The sequence below is a fragment of the Haemorhous mexicanus genome, chromosome Z (genome assembly GCF_027477595.1).
Source record: "Haemorhous mexicanus isolate bHaeMex1 chromosome Z, bHaeMex1.pri, whole genome shotgun sequence".
Taxonomy (NCBI): domain Eukaryota; kingdom Metazoa; phylum Chordata; class Aves; order Passeriformes; family Fringillidae; genus Haemorhous; species Haemorhous mexicanus.
This window is the reverse complement of record NC_082381.1, coordinates 84,902,181-84,919,518: the sequence shown is the minus strand read 5'-3', so window position 1 is coordinate 84,919,518 and position 17,338 is coordinate 84,902,181. Positions and strand designations below refer to the sequence as shown.

Genomic DNA, 17,338 nt, shown 5'->3' with positions numbered 1-17,338 from the left:
TTCAGAAGCACAATTTGATAGAAAGTGAAGTGATTACACCCTGCTTAGATATCTCTCCAGCATCTATTCCAACAATAATGCGGTAATTTTATGCATGAAATAGCACAATTGGCATAAATAGTTATAATACTGAGTGCTGTCTAAGGAACCTGGCTGCTGGAAAATTAGAAAGAGCTTCACACTTTTGAAACAGGTAATTAGGATTTCTCTCCATGCTCATAGGAGGCAGACTGGAGTTTCGTTTTATATTTCATGTTTCATTAAAATATATGTGTTAAAAATAAATGTTGAATTTAAAGCTGCAGAGATTATGAAAATTAAAGGTACAGCACTTCTGGAGAAGGTAGAGTAAAATAGGGCATTTTAACTTCTAATTTTGACTCTGCCAAGAGTTTTAACACTTTCTGACAGGTAAATCAGCCTTTCACTGTTTTCAAAGTGTTTAGTTCAGCAATAGCTGCATATGGCTGTGGTCAGCAAGATGGAGTTTTACTGATGTAGAGTTATGTCCCTAAAACTAGTCACAATTTTAATTTTTGCCTGCTCAGAAAAGTGGATGCTTAATGATATAGGAGACTCTTGCAAATTAGTGGTTCCAGGGCACTTCTCCCTGACCTACCTTCTATTTATCATTTCGTTGATCAAGGACTATCTTCAATGTGCTTCACTTCCCATCCTAACCATCAGTGTCTCCCTTTTATTTTATTTTTTTTTTAAACTCCATGATTTCCTTATTTTCTTTGAACATAGTCAGGGTCAACACCTTAAACGAGATGGATTTTCAAAGAAATTCAGGCTTAAAACAATCAGGAAGACAATTTCAGGCAAACAATTTAATTTGTGATTTTGGCAAACAACAAATAGTTGCTTCAGGCTCTCCTGAAAGAGACAGAAGAGTTTCCCTGAGCCACAACAATGCACATTTTTTAACCTTAAAGTGCTGAAATGCTGTTTCAAAATAACGATTTATGCTGAAATATTATCACATTGCAAAGCAAACCAGCAGGGAGGCATGAAAAAAACCCTCCACAACCATACAAAAAGGAAGTCCCAAAACCCCAACACCCTAACCAGTCCCCAAATGCATACAGAATGAAGACAAATAGTGAATGCTTTGGTTTACTAAACCAAACCAAATTACACATTAAAGGTATGGTTTGTCTCAAAATCATAGATTTATAGAACAGGTTTGCTCTAGAAAGGACCTTAAAACTCATTTAAATGGACAGGGTCATCTTCCACCAGACCATGCCCCAACCAATCTGGCCTTGAACACTTTCCCAAATTCTCTGTTTATTTCCTCGTCTTGTCTCTGAAATTTAAATATTCTAGTGACTCTACTTGTGGAAACCTTTTTTGGCTGTAGTTTGGCTGTTTTATGGGAACCTGGATAGTTACAACCCGAATGAAAAACAAGCAAGTTAGGAATGACTGTGGCTCAAATATCACTTAGACCTGTAAAATCAAGGCCTATTCATCATGGTTCAGAAGCTCTCCTTTTGTGAAGGTGCAAGGTGCATTTTAATAGACTGATTGTGAGGAAATGTTTTTCAGTTGTGATTTTTTTTTTTTACTTGTAGCCAAGGATGGCTTTTTACTCAGAAAAAATTCAGTGAGGAAGAAAAATAACCCTTTTCTGTAATAGGCAGAAAGGAAATACTCCCTAAAGAAACCATCAGGAAAAGGGAAACTTTATTATCATTTCCTTGTGGGCATTCAAAATCTGAAAAGCCTGACTGAAATTAAGCATCTGTTGTACAAAAAAATAAAATCAATACATTTAAATTAATGATAAAACTGCCCCTGTTCTAATGAAGAGGGAATATCTCTTCTGCTAGCAGATGCAATCAAGAGGGCACTTACCCAAACTGTCTTTGGTCAGTGGAAACAAAAAGAAATTTATTGCCATAATATTAAACTTGAAGAAAAGGAAAATTTCTCTTTGTGTTTCCTACACACATGCTTGACTGTGGTCTGGTAAATAAATTACAGCAGTAAGAATCCCCCAACTATGAAAATGAGGGCAACATTTCACAATGTTCAAGCAAAATCCAGCAAAGTAATCTTGTTTTCAGTGCCTGAGATCTCAAAATTTGATTGCTATTGTTCTCTCACCATTTATAGGAATCCTCATGGAAACTGGGGAAGATAAGGTCTCAAATATTAATATGAGCAGAAGAAATAAATGAAGTAGCTCTCAGAAAATAGGCATCTTTAAAATAATATGAGGAGAAAAGATTAAAACAACATAATTAGGTGTTCTTCATGATACAGAGCAGGAGAATTTTATTTCTTTTCAAGTTGTGTTTTCTCCAAAATTCTCTACATTTTTGGCTGGTTCTTGTTGCTTATTTTGGTTTTGTTATGATTTTCTTTGTTTGGGGGGATTGTTATTGGGGTTTTTTTGCTTGTTATTTTGGTGGGTTTTTTTTTTTGTTTTGTATTTTAAACTTCTGTCACCATCACATACTGCTTCAGCACTGATTTCACCAGGTTGTGGCTGTACTTTAAACCCTGAAGACTGGCACACAGCACAGCTGTGCCTTGCTGTCTGCAGCTCAGCTGGGAGGGAGACAAGGTTTTCTCCAGACATTGCAGGTTGTGCTCCAAGCCCTCTCACTCCGTCCTGCTTGGGGCACAGCCAACTTCCACTTAATGCACGGTGCCTTTTGGTATTGTGCCACTGAGAAGGCTCCAGGGAATACACGGGAGCTATCTGAATAATTCCTGGGGAATAAATTATTCAAGAGGCTTGGCCTTTGTTCCCAAGCCATTCCTGAATACTATGAATATGATGGTTATGCATAAGAATTTACCAAATAGTTTATACAAACAAATTGTGGCCTATGGATAACTTGTGAATTATTCACTTCAGCTGCTCATTCTCTGTTCTTCCCTAAACTGTGCTGTGCCCCTGAAATCATATGTTCCCTGATTGGATGACTGAAAAATTGCATCTCACTGCTCTCCCAGTGGATAACTGAACTCCCTGGAAGAAGGGAATTACACATAATGAGCAGCAAGCAGCGAGTCTGTGGTGCACCCGTGCACCTTTTTGGATGGTAAAGCTGCTTTATAAGGCTCATTCCCACCCCAGCTCCTGCCTTCTCTCTTTGTCCTTCTTCAGTCACCAAAATTTATAATGTTTGCCGCGAATTTTGCAGCCACGCAATTCCAAATGTGTGCATGTAAACTGCACCTGCATCCAAGAGGTTTCACCCAGTAGCATTTTGGGGCTAAATCTTACAATTTTAGCACAGGAAACTGAGGCAGCTGTAACCTTGTAGCCCTGAAATACAGTAGTGCCTCAGCTACCTTCTATTAACGCTGTTGTTAGTGAAAATATCAGTGAATTGTACTACTCTTTGTGTGAGTGCAATTAGATTTAGACTAGAGGCATTTTCAGCTCTATCAGAGAACACAGTTCCACTGAAAAGGGAGAAATATCCAGCCATGAGTACTAGACAAAGGGGATTAGGAACATCCTTTTTATTTTCTCTCATCAGCCTAAACTAGTTATGAAGTGCATCTTCCAGACATCGATAGATTATGGCAAATGATTGTGAAAGTGCATTACTCTCAGAATAATTTTTATGGGCAAACAGTAAACATGTCTTAAATACAAAGCCAAGAGTTTATCGTTAGCATAATAAAATCTTTGTTGCTTAATCATTATCAGCCCTCATCTAATTAGTCTGGAAAAAGAGAGAATGTTTCTATGCAGGAGAAGTTTCAGCACTAATAATTCTGTGCTTGAGACTGTCATACATACACCTGAGTTTCTGTCATTTTCCCTGCTGTTATGCTCACACATCTCCCTCTCTGCTGGGACTGAAGGTGAGTGGTTTCATCCTGGTGGTGTGTGTGGCAGGGGTTATGCAGAGCTGTCAGCATCTGGAACTTTTGCCAGGAGGAACATGTTGGTGATTGCTGTTTCTTCTTTTTGACTTTAGGATCCACTTGTGGTCATTTTGATGTGCTTCTTTGCACAATTGTACATTTGTTCTTTTTTTATAGTTGGACTGAATCTCTGCAATGCATCCAAATGTATCAGATACTATACCTTCCTCATGCCTTAGACATGATTCCCTCTTTTACCCCTAAACCTGGTTTCATCTATCTCTGGGTCCTTATTTTTTTAAGTGACCCTGAGCGACTTATTGATAGCCATGCAGTCTCCAGTGACAGTCCCATCTCTTGTAGCCCCATTCCTCCACATCCCATATCCCCACTTCTTAAGGCCTCTCTTGTCTTAGCAGGGCTGCATTTCTCTATATCACATTGAATTAGAGTTATAAAACCATGGTGGTAGCATAAAAAGATAAACAGAAATAAAACAAATTAGCCATAGCCATCTGGTCATTAGAAAAATTGCAGTTTCAGCTAAACCAAGCAAAACAAAGCTGCAGGGGGGTCAAGAAAAGTTCAAACAGAATAAAGACATATCTGAGGCCTTGCAAACTCAACACAAAACTGACAGCCTGCTACTAGCACTAGCAATGTGTTATTACAGGGCCATGGGGATACAAGTAGATTCCACTAACTGGGAAAGGAAAAGGCCTGGACAATTTTATACTGTTGGTGATATTTTGGTGGGGGCAGAGGAGGAACAGATTTTGCTTTTAGGGGTGTTTTGTTGCTGTGATTCATTTTTTGCTGTTGGAGAAAAGTTTCTGCACTAACGTTGCTCCAGAAATGCTTATAATTCATGAGGTGCCTGAATATTTTTTGGGACAGAAGTACTTCTGCTTCTCTAGCAGATACTAAAACTCTTTTGAATGGACAGATTATGTATTCATCTGACATCTCTGTGACATGAACATCTGGGCATTACAGGTGAGTCTGTTAGGCTGGTCCATTAAGAAGTCTGTGGGGACTTTCAATCCCCACAACTACATTTGAAGACCAAGAGAAATTAAATGGTAACTTCCTAAAAAGTACATCTTGGAAGAGAAGAAAGTGACATAATAAAAATTGTTTCATTCTTTACCTGAGCAAGGTACAAAGCCCAGAAAGCCAGAAGGAAAAAAGAACAGGCTGTTTTGTCCCAGAGAAGAGGGCACTCAGCAGGAAGTGATAAGACTCTCTCATCTGTGTAGCTTCAAATCACCCAAGGGGAAAGAAACTCATCCTGCACATGTGAAAGCATCATTTGTAAAATTAGTTTTCTGCAAACTTGAACAGAAGAACAATTGTTATCACAACACGAATGAAAGAATAGCGTTCCCTAAACAAATGCAAACTCTACAATGGATCTTTCTGTGATGGCTTCTTATGAAAGATTAGTCACAAAGAAATCTTCCACCACATATTATGAATAAAATTTTCAGAAGCACCTAGAGCAGAACTGGTTCCAAGAGAGAGGATAGTTCCTTCCTTATATTTCCCTATTTAATTTTAAATTCTGGATCAAAACAAGTGGAAAACCATAAAACATGAGCAGGAAAATTTAAACCCCAAAAAAGCACATTATATAAAGATTTTGGATGTAGCTCATTCCTGTAGAGAAGAATTTCTTGTATGGACAGGACTCCACCCTCTGGTTCTGAGAGCACTGCAAATTTCCAGGGGCTTTCCTTGGGGACAGGGGTTAGAATTTGAATTCTGTATCTCCACCCAGCTTGGCTCTGGACCCCAGTGCTGTGCAAAGAAAGGGTGCAGTCTCACATCCAGCTTCATCTTGCATTCTCCCTGCCTCCTTTTGCTGCTGGAGTGGCACATGCCTCTTCCTCCAGCAGCTGGTGGGCTCATCTGGCGCAATGTGCGAACCGACTCTCTCTTTTGTTTTCCTCTTGCCTCCCCTAATAACTTTGCCAGCCTTTTCTGCACGCTGGCAATGAATGTCATGGAAATGCCTATCAGCACATAAATTAAGCAAGCACTGGGGGTGTCCTGAAGAGCTTTGCAAAGTAATGTCTGAGATGCCAGCGGGGTTGTGTCTGAGTTAGGCACAGTTTATTATGCGCTCAACAATAGAGCTCATGCACAGCTCTGGATGAGGAGCAGGAACCCGAGCATGTTGTCGGCCATCTGAATTTTACTTGCTGAGTTATTTCCCCAGATAGAGTCTTCAGTCACAGCCTGGCAGCCGCCTCAAGCACTGCCAGAAAAGTCGCACCACTTTATTAGCATAACTAATGCCACTGAAGAGGATCTGCAGATATGGAAATCATTCTGCTTCATATGAAATTTCAACATGCCATCATTTAGCCTGTCCAGACAGCATCACTTATGAGAACAGCTACCTGGAGAGGCTGTCCTCTCTTGTCTAGAAATGGCAGGAAAAGTGAACTCTCACATCACCTCTTCTTTCCTTCTGTCTGCAGCTCACAGCGTCTAAAGGGACAAAGGAAAATCTTATTTCTGGTACAGCTTTTAGGACTGAAAGCAAACAACAAAAAATCAGGAGTTGGCTGAAAGATGCCTGGAAAACTGCTTCAAAGAGGTGAGAGAAGTGCTTTTAGGGAGAGGTCTCCCTGATTAAAATATCCTGCTAAATCAGAGAAAAGATGAGAGGAGACTCCTAACATAAATATAAAAGGAAGAAGACAGTAAAAGTTCTTTACATGTGGATTATCAAGCCACATAAATTTTTATGTATAAACTGTATTGTAACGGAAAATCAGAACTTCCTGTTCCTTATCTATCCAGTGGACCCCTCAATCCACTGTGTTTGTCAGCAACAGCAGCCAAAAACAGCTGTTTCCAGAGAAAGTTTAAAACTCTGTGTATGTGACTAATTGTGACAGATTGGGGTGTACCTGACCCTAGGTACTGATCAGTTTATGCCCTGAAGCATGAGAATACACAGCTCTTGTAATTTTTATCCCAGCTAGCAAAACTGCAGATGTTCTTTTTAATTTAAAAATGTGCTGAGCTTCCCTCATTCAGCCTATATGTCCTTTATGCTCATGCCTTGGGCAGGCCGTATCTGCATTTCTGTAGGGACATTGAATACCAGGAGATGAGAGAGGGAGAAAGAGGAAAAAAATAGACAAATCAGTGGATGGGTTTGCAATAAATCATGGCTCCAAAGCTCTCCTTGTGATAATAATTTTTTTTTCCCCAATAGCAAGATGATACTGAAATAAACAAGCATGCCATCACAAAATCCCAAGCACATAATGATGAGATTGGAGAGAGGTTAGGCTTAAATGATAGCACTTATTTTAAGGCAAACTGTTTGACACTAGGGGTGCCTGGGGTTCACCTCTATCTGCAAACATATGTGGCCATATGTCTCGTTGTATATCCCTGGGCTGCTCACTGGTGTTGGTCTGCAATTCCTGGTGTTTGGACTGTTTATGTATGCTCAGAAATGTACACTCACGTGCACTGAAAGAGAACTGAGGAAACTCCCTGCTACTTTTCACTGTCTTTGCATCAATCTCTATGACTTTCTGCCAGGTTATCCCATGGGGCCAGGAGGAGAGGACTGGCGGGGGGAGTTGTTTGGAGGGAAGGAAAAGTCTGTGAGAGTTCATTCTGGTCAAAAGAGAATTTAGGATTAAAGTAATATTTGTGCTTCCCAGGCTGAATGTCCTGGTGATAGCTGGTGTTAAATAGCGTGGGGTTAAATGCATTATAATTTTGATCTGCAACTGCAATTTCTACCCTCTGTATTGCAGAGTCCTTTCAGCTGGCACAATGGCACTTTTTCCCATTTCCTCTCTGCAGCTACTATTTACAATAATGTGTTTGCATACTCTAAGAGTGCATCAGTGAGTGCCAGCACAGACCATCCCCACCCATTCCCATTAGTGTCATTGCCACTGTTAAGCAATAAGCCCTCTTTCAAACTACTTCTTTGAGTTCCTGCTTGTGGCTTCCAAGACTCTGCTGAGGATGCTTTGAAGTACAGAAATCGCTGATGGTTTTCCTGATGGAAGAGTTTCAACTAAGACTTAGAAGAATTAAAATCTATGAAGTTATGTTATGCATTTATTCTTCCATTCAGGATTATCTATCATCCAGATTAATTTATCCCACTTCCCCCAGTCTTACAAGTATTTTACAATGATGGTTGTATTTTACCCCTTGGAACGCTTCTTTTCTTCCCTCTTCTAAGAATTCTCTTTTGGTGTGTTCAGGTCAAGATTTTACAGACAGTCTGTTTCTGGACTCCCAAACACCTACCTACTTCTAATAAAGTTAGTGAGAGATGTTCCATAATTCCAAAGATCTGATCCTAACAGTGATTAGAAAACTCAAAATCCTGTTTGGATATATTAACCTTTTACTGAAATGTTATTTTTATTTACATATTTTAAGCAAAAGATTTCAGATAAGCTAAACTAATCCAAGTTTATGAAGTATTGAAGCCACAAAGGAAAACATAGTATAATAGCAACCAATTCCAAGAAATAATTAATACCACCAGAGGAGTCAGCCTGAACAGACAGAAAAAGAGAAGGTGGATTTAAAAAGAAAAATAGGTAGAAAAAACTGAAGCAAAAGAAAAGTAGGAAAATGGCATTATACATTGAATATTACCATTGTAATTTATAATAGACCTCTGACTAAAGGGAAGGCAAATCGCATGTGTGTACCTTGTCTAATTTCCTTCCCCTCTACTGGGGGAGAGAGATGGGAGGTGCCAGAGGGTGCCTGAGGCTCTGGGATGGAGGTGGAGGTGGATCCTTCACCATCTGCAGGGCACACTGACTTTTCCCCACCTGGGATAAGAGTGTGCTGGAAGTCAGGGACACAGCAAGGACTTTGTCATGTTCTTCTCTTTCCTTTGCTTCTGGAACAATCCTACCCTAGGCTGGGAGGCTGATTTAACAGCATCCCCTTGTTAGCTCCTATGGGATCCTGCTGCTCCTCTGCAGACTGTCAGTCATGAAGTGCTTTAGACACTTATTGGCAGCTAAATCAAGAACTTGTTTCACCCATATCTCTGCTCAGCTAGAGGAATGCAGAGACTGCCCGAGGGCTGCATTTCAAAAGGTAAATTCAAATGTGATGCAATCCCATTACAGGTTTCCTGTGCAACTTGGAACTGGGGAGAGTTGAAAGCCATCATTTGGTAGGGAGGAGGCAATATGGATTCAGTGTCACGGGAGAAGACTCACAGCTTGGTCATCACTTCGTGTCTCTGAAAATATCCAAAGGCAACTGCAGAACATCAGGTGACTGATTATATTTCTGGTTCTGCTGTTCATGCAGAATTGTGACTTTGGTCAAGACGGTTAAAGCTGGATGTCTTGCAGTGCCTATCTGGAAATTAGTTAAAAAAAAAAACAAATTAAAAAAAACCAGTTGAAAACCTATGTCAATGAAATATCCATCATAAGAACAAAGATCATTTATTGCTATCATTATAATACTAAATTGAAACATTCCATGGAAGATAGGTGCATAATTGATAGTGATGACCTTCACAGCAAAGTAGAGACATGTTTCAAGCTAAGCAACTGGTCTATAGTTATTGATGATATGTTATTGAATTATTTATCACAGCCTGAATGAAGGAAATTATATTTGCTGTTGAAAACTACAACAATACAGTAACAATGGAAATTCTTAGAGGGGAACTGCTAGGTTTCATATGCAGAGAGGATGTAGAAGCAATGTGCATTGTATATAATTTCAGATGTGGGGGGAGGCTACCAATTAGGCAAATTATTAAGCCTAGTAATTTAAAAAGAGAATGTTAGGGATAGAAGAGAAAATAGGTGCATTAGCAAACCCTTACAACAGATGGCAAAGTGTCCTCAGATCCTCTAGTGGTAAAAAAAATCCGATATATATAAACTTTCAAAGAATATTTTATGTGATGATATCATCCAGAATGCACTGACTCTGAGGACTCAGAAAACTATCTAGGAGACATTCAACTAAATTATTTAGCACAGGATGACAGGAAAGAATTAAAGAAAGAAATTTTCCCATCTAAAAGTTAAAGCAACAATCCACTCTGTATCCACTGTTAAAGCTCAGGGTCCAGATGGTTGCCCAATAGAATTTTTAGCAAACATTTGGAGAGATAATAAGGCCTGTAACAGTAGATAATTACTCACTTCTATATGGCTCAGTGCCCCCCTCATCTACATTTGTTTCTGTAGCAGGTTTTTTGCCAAAAAAAAGAAAAGAAAAGAAGAAAAAAAAAGGAAGCAGGCCCTCAGGTTTTTGGGTTATGTTTTGGTTTTTTTTTTTTTTTTCCTGGTTGTTTTCTCTTTTCTTGTTCCCTTAACTTGTTATATAGTCTCTACTTTATCAATGCAGATGTCAACATCCAGGTGTTTGTCAACTTGCTATCCATGGGCCAATCTTGACAACTGTCAGAAAGGTGAGTCTGCCTTGAATACAGTGAAATTTGGTATATAGAATGTGATTTAGATTACGCTTTGTTTTGTGTTTTTTTTTTTTTTTAAACTCATTCAGTCCATGGGAATAAAGAGAATGTGCACCACAGAGCAAGATAAACTGGCAGTATAATTTGCTGCATTACACAGCAGCAATGCACTGTGTTTTACACAATATTTTGCAAAAAAGGTCACACTTGAATAGAAATTCGAAGGGAAGGGCTAGACCAAAGGGTTCAGATTAGAAATTATCTCTTCTCCTCTCAGCAGTTAATGGGAAAAGAGGAAATTCAAGTCTGTTGTTCTAAATACTTGGTGTAAAACTCCTTGCAGGGTTATGGGAGTTGCTATGCATTTGCAGCTAAAATTTATGCCTCAGTCTGGAAAAGCACTAATGTGAAATGTATGGGCTATGAACCAAAACCAGTGTTACCATCAGCAAACTGAAGTGCAAAAGAGACACTGTTAAACTAAGTCAGTAGAGCTGTGGCAATGTCCTAGATCTTGCTGTTTACTTGATGTTTTTTCCCCCAAAACCAAATGTGCATAACTAAAGCGTGAAGACGCCGATCTCTTTGCAAGGGTCATGAGAAAGAAAGTAAATGGTTGGATGCTGCTGCTGCTTTTCATTTTCCCTTAACTGGATAGTGTTCATCTGGAGAGCCAATGTTTAGCCAGCTTGAGCTTTAACATAGTTCAGGTAACAAACTTGAGGTGGGTGAACAGATTGGAGATGTTCTTTCCTTGAGCTTGGGCTGAGCAGAGCTCCAGGCTCGGATTCTTGGCTGCAGTAAACTGGCACCATTTCAATTAAATCAATGGTGCAGCACCAATTTGCAGCAGCTGATGGCCTGACCCCTTCATTCTCTCACCCTCTCAGCTGCTAAGGAGTGAGATGGCCATTAGTCCAGTTGTTAGTGAATCATCTGGACAAGGCAGTTGGAAGAGGATACTGCATAAATAGATAAAATGAGAATTAGTAAAATTCAGGGTAGGGGAAAGACATCAGAACAAAACAAAACAACTAAAAAAAAAGGCATAGAAGACATCAATCAGAGGAAAACTAAAGATAATAAAATTGTTCTGATTTACCAATATGCTTATACCAGTTTAAAAGAAAAATAAAAATCTCTATGAAGAATTAAACCAGGAATGTTCTGGAGACTGGAATACTGGCAAGTTAGCAAGCAGTATAGAAGACTTTAATCTACTGTTTCAGCTACAGAGAGGATACATTCAATAATAAAAACTCTTTTTGTCTGTTTTAATTTGAAACACAAATGAAAGCTCCATGTCATTTTTCCCTTGGTCTCCCTGGGCTGGATGTGAAGTCAGGATTTATGCTCAGCCCTCCTCCCACTCCCTGCTTCACGAGGCCAGATTCTAGGTGTCCATTATCCTGTTCATTTCCATCTAGCCCAGCAAAGTGGGACATCTGTGCTGCAGAAATCTACCCAGGCCCTCAATACCCACCCTGAATGCCTGGCTGACTTTTTTTTCAGATCATGTGCACAGTATGGCTTTTCACATCTGTCCACACAAGAAAACTCTCACCTCCCCTCTCAACACCTTCTATCTCAATTTCTAAATTATCCCCTTTATCTGGGTATGAATGCTGCAGACAACTTTTCTTTCAGCATTAAAGCTGGGATTGTCTCTTTTTTCCTTCATGCCTTCACTCTTTCCCTGCTTTCAAGAAATGCAAAAGGCAGTCATAGCTCAGGACTGTTTCTGTACATAATTTTTCACTGCTCTCAAGAGGTTAATTCTGACCTCCAGCTGGCACGTGGTGTTTAACCTGCATGATCAGCTTGTGAAACTTTCAGTCATTTTGTTCTTTCCACTGTACTTATCCCCATGGGGTTTCATTGGCATTTCCTGTGAAGAAGAGCTATAACATCTCTGCAGTCTTCTTCCAATTCCTTCTTAAAGCTCTTACTAGTTTTAACACCTTTGCAGAGAGCCTGTCCATACATTGACAACAACAACAACAAGAACCAGTAGTGTTCTGTTGTTCCCAGTATTCCTGAGGGGCTCTTTAGATTTTGCCTCTGTCTTGCCCAGTATTTTGGGGGCAGGGACCATTTTTATGTTCCATGTCTGGAAAGCATCTGACACAATAACTTGGTTCTGGAATTAATGTACTCAAGTCTTTCAGTAAAGGAAATGATATAAACATCTCAGCACTCCTGAACTTTTTCAAATCAGGCCTTTGCTTTCTATCAATATTGCATAAACTTGATATAGCTTGAGACAAAGCTCACAGACGTGAACACAGTGTATGATCATGGAAATCATAAGGCTCCCCTGCAGGAATGGAGCTAAACTGGCTGAGGTGTTGCAAGACCAGAATTATTGCTTGGACCCCTTTGATTAGTCAGCAAACTGAGGGAAGCAATGATCTGCCTTAGAGTCTCAGTCCTCAGACTGGATAAGCAGGGCAGGTCCACCTGGGGGATACAGCTATAAATATTCAATTCATTCACCATTTTCTTTTTTTGCATCAGAGCATCGTAAATCACAACAGATAAAATATTTTTTTTTTCTGCACTGACTACAGGACTGGAAATTTTTATCATAATAAGGAATGTGGAGAATTATGCTTGTTAACTAAATTCCACATCTAAATCAATCTCTGAGTATTTTTATATTCAGCCTATATTTAAAGAAGAACAGGATTCGTTGCTCTAGGTAGGAATTTCACTAACCTGGAACTACAGTTAAACCATGAGCAATGCAGAAAAGTGATGAGGTTATTCTTATCTGACTGACTGCTGAGTCAAACCCCAGCACAGTGCTAGATGGCACTCTGACACGAGAATAAAAATCTTTGGGATTAGACAAAGCTTGGAGATCTTGGTTTTAGACAGTTAATAGCACTTTTCTCACAAGAATTCGAAACATCAGCTGTTTGAATTTGACCACTTCAGGAAATACTCTTTCTGAGATGTGATAAAGGTGACATGGCTGCTGACTCTGTTTTGGTTGAGCACAGGCTTTATACTGCTGCTCACATTGCATCAGAGCTGCTGGGGAAAGGAGCAATTCAACATCATCAGCTTTCAGGACTGCCTGTTGGTTGTGGTCCCTCCATGGTGGAGATGGTTTATGCCTTTTCCCAGCATGTTCTTTTGGAAGGTGGGATAGAGACACAGCAGAAGCAGTTTTAGCTTGGGCAGAAAAATCTGTCTGCCAAAGATAGACTAGACTATGGATCCAGCTATACATCTTGAGTACAAGGTTTGTCCTGAGTTCCACTCCTCAAATCACAGAATTTCTGTTTTTCATGGGGGTAGGGATACAAAAAGAAAAAGGGATTGTAATGGGTGATGTTTATCTTCTGATCCGTACCGAGAACATGTTTCTGACACCCCACACTGACACCTAACCCAAAAGAGAGGAAATCCTTCTTTTTTTTCCATTTTAAAAAGTAGAAGCATACAAAAAACCCACTTGGTCACTCAGACATGGACCCTCAAGGGTGAGAGTTGTGTGACAATATGTGTCCTTCTGAAATGAAGCTGTGTCTGGGTTACTGACAAAGATATTGTGGTGTTACTCCCCGAGCTATGCTGGGCTTGGCTCTTGAGCGAGCTGCAGTCAGGGTCAGATATGTTATACAGGGGTTATACAGACACGTGTCCACCTGTGTATGTTAAAGTTATTGTTATTTCTGCATCACCATGATGAACAGTTCCTCTCTGGGTTGTTTTTTTCCCCCTTCTTCTTCCTTAACAGCAGAGATTTTTTAGCATATATGACACACAATTTGGCAAAAGTCAAAGCAGGACAGCATTGCTGAGGCAAAGTGATAGCAGTGTGTGCTGAGCCTAAGGCTACAGCCAGAAAGCAGCTGTCAGTGGACAAGTAATAGATACACTGGAAGACAGAAAGCCCACACAGTAACAAAAAGTGGCACATTCCTTGAATAGAGCAACAAATAAAAATGGCCAGGAACTGTGAAGCTTTGTTCCCTAACCCCCTGGCTTTTAATTCACAGATTTCATCCAGTTCTTTTCCAAACACTAATTGCTTCTTATTAGTAAAATTGAATTTATATCTGTCTTCAAAAACATTTCTTTAGGCTATTATGCTACACTTTCAGGTTTCTACCTGAAAATAAGATGCAAATTTGGATAGAATCTTCATATTCAAGGTCAAGTTCTGTGCCAAAATGGAACTTTTTGAAGTGAGAAAAAGTTCTCACTCTGAACTATTAATTTTTTTAATATGTCTTATTCATAGCTTTTAGCTGAGAGCTGAGGAAAAATAATATGCACAGCTAGGTAGCAATGAATGCTCATCTCTATGTCAAGTTTATGGAATCTGTGGAGGGATGGGACTCTACCCTTCTGAGCTTCACCTCTTGCAAACACTACAGTGCTTAAAATTTAGATGTTGATCTAGCAGGTGGAAAGGTAGAAGCACTGTGAGAACACACAGTGTTTAATGAGCAGTCCTTTCTCTGTGAGGGGGACATTAGCATTTCTAATCCTGTATAGTATCACACCAGTTCCAAAGCTGTGTGTTCACAGGATGGCACAAAGTCAATTTACCCAAGCCAGTTTTTTGGTTCAATACATTTCCTTCAGACCATGACTGGAGATATGCTTATGCTTTGAAACATGTCTCTCTTCTCATCAATGTGGGGAAGATAGGAGCAGTCAGTTTTGAGGCTAGGGACCGGGTATTCTGGAGACAGACACAGAGGAGCCCGAGGCTGCACCTCAGTGTATGCAGGAACACCACCTAACCCCACTCTCATGGTGTTTTCATTCCTAAGCACCATGAGAGAGTGGAGCTGCTGGTGTGTAGGAAAAAACATCCTCCCTCCTCTGTGATAGTGTAGCTGGACAATGTAAATATTTTCCTGGGCTTTTGGAACATTCTCCAAGTTGCAAACCCATAGTCCATCTGCCAGAGACCAATATTTGCCTGAAAATATACTACAGGCCAAGATGATACAATCTTGTAAGCCAGATCTACAGCCTCTATACCCTTCCCTTTTTACTGGCTAGTCTATATTGAGCAGCCTTTCAGACTGTTTAGAAAGAATGGAAAATGTTCTGAAAGGGCTACATAATTTGAAGGGCAGTAATAAATGAAGCTTGTTGTCTTTATGCACTGTACAATAGTCAGCATATTTCCTAAAAAATTCTGCCTTCTGCAGTTGTTTTCAAGTGGGATGTGAGTTTTCTCAATTATGAGATAATTTTATTGAGATTCCTTCATTGTTTCCTTTATTATGAATTCTTTTTCCCATCAGTAACTATTTATATGTATTTCGTTTTCCCTGGTGATGAAGAAGTTGTTGTTTGATTGCTTGAATTTCAACATTATGAGGTCAATGCCTTTGCTCTCCACTTATGAAAGCAGGTAGGAGAACACTTCCCTGTATATTATATCTAATGAGGTGAGCATGAAAAATATGCCTAGGGCTGCAGAAGGGCTCTCTATTAAAGCAGTTGTCATGATATTCCTAGTAAAGAGAAAAATGAGAACAGTTGCCTTGATCAGCAGATGCAAAAAGATAACTTTTTCCTGTGACAGTGGAAAGGCCTCTCATTTTTTCCAGGCCCTACAAACTAATGAGGAATCTCACATAAAGTCAACAAAAAAAGTTGCACGGATATTGCAGTGGGAAAGAATGGGCATGTACTGCCTCATTGAACAAAGGTGATCACCCAGATGATATCAGCACAGAAGGACAGTTTCCCTTTCATCTGCAGCTCAGAAGAAGACACGTGCCCTGAAATATTTAATATGTGCAATCACTGTGGATGGAAATAAATGATACTTCTCATCTTTCTCTCTCTTCTGCCCCTAGTCATCTAGCAGCTCTCATAACTGGCATATGCTATGGCTCAATGACCTGGCTTCATTCACAACTAAATCAGTACTAAAACAGTCAGAATGATAGATAGCAGCTTATCAATAATTAAGAAGAAAGGCTTAGAGATGTCCCATTATCTAAATAATTAATGCTGCACATGGGCTTTGTAATTCCTTAATAAAACTGACTGATTGATTTGCTTAATTAATTCCTTCTTTGACAGGCTTATTGCTTTTTTTGGAGACAGGGCTGGACAAAAAGTAAAAAAAACAAAAAACCAAAAAAAAAACAAAAAAAAAAAACCAAAAATAAAGAAAAAATCCTTAAAAAAAGGACTCAAAGTTCAGAAGGAAAAGAAAGATTTAAAATCTTTCATAAAGTTTAACCCTCCACTGGAGAATAGAAGAAATGTTTGACAGTTAATTCTTCCTTACATCCCAGACTGCTCCCAACCTCCTCTATCTCTTGTCAACCACAAAAATGGCTCCAGAAATGGAAATATCGACAACAGAAAAAACTCCCAACAGATTTTTCCCACCTCCTTTGCATTTCCCCTTGTTTCATGTCCCTCTGCAACTGATCAAACATTATGATAAACCATAAAGTGTCCCACGACCACACCAGTAGTAAACTTGGCTGAGCCTTAAACACTTTTGAATAAATCGATCTGAATGAAATGTTTAAAGCTCTCTTCAGTTCAACAGCAATAATTGCTTTGAAAGTTGGCTGCTGCTACCACTGCACTGCTCTGTCATAAATGAAATGTTTCCTCAAGTTGGAGAGTTTATCTGGGGGGGAAAAAAGTAACTGCTGGCTCAAAATCAGCAGGCGCTGTCAGCTTGTTGTCTTTAAATTTTTACTTTATTGTGTTAAACTTGCTTAAACTGCTGTGGAACTCATGTGGTTATCTAGTGTGAACTTCTCCATGTGCCAGTGGGTTTACCCTTGCAGTATCTCCTAATCTGGGTAAAAACAATGTGAACGTGATAAGGGCAGCCACTGAAACCTGCCCGTAAGGGTCATCTGAGCAATTCCTACATGGTGAGCACACACAGACCATGATCCAATTTATGTGTCTGAGCAACTGTTTTGATCCAGACACACATTGCAATGCCACTCAGGGGCATGGCAATGCTTGCTGCCTATTTGGCTCCATGCAAAGCTGAATTTATATCTAAAATCCAGAGACAAGTTGCCC

General features: G+C 39.6%; 1 long non-coding RNA gene across 1 annotated transcript in view; it reads right to left on the bottom strand.

Moving 5' to 3' along the window:
- Window positions 1-827: 827 nt before the first annotated feature.
- Window positions 828-17,338, bottom strand: part of LOC132322264 (uncharacterized) — a 32,399-nt gene continuing 15,888 nt past the window's right edge. Inside the window, exons 4-5 of the long non-coding RNA XR_009485066.1 lie at window positions 8,550-9,219; window positions 828-6,336 (exon numbers count right to left, since the gene is read on the bottom strand). This is a non-coding gene — a long non-coding RNA (uncharacterized LOC132322264). The remainder of the gene's footprint in view (window positions 6,337-8,549; window positions 9,220-17,338) is intronic.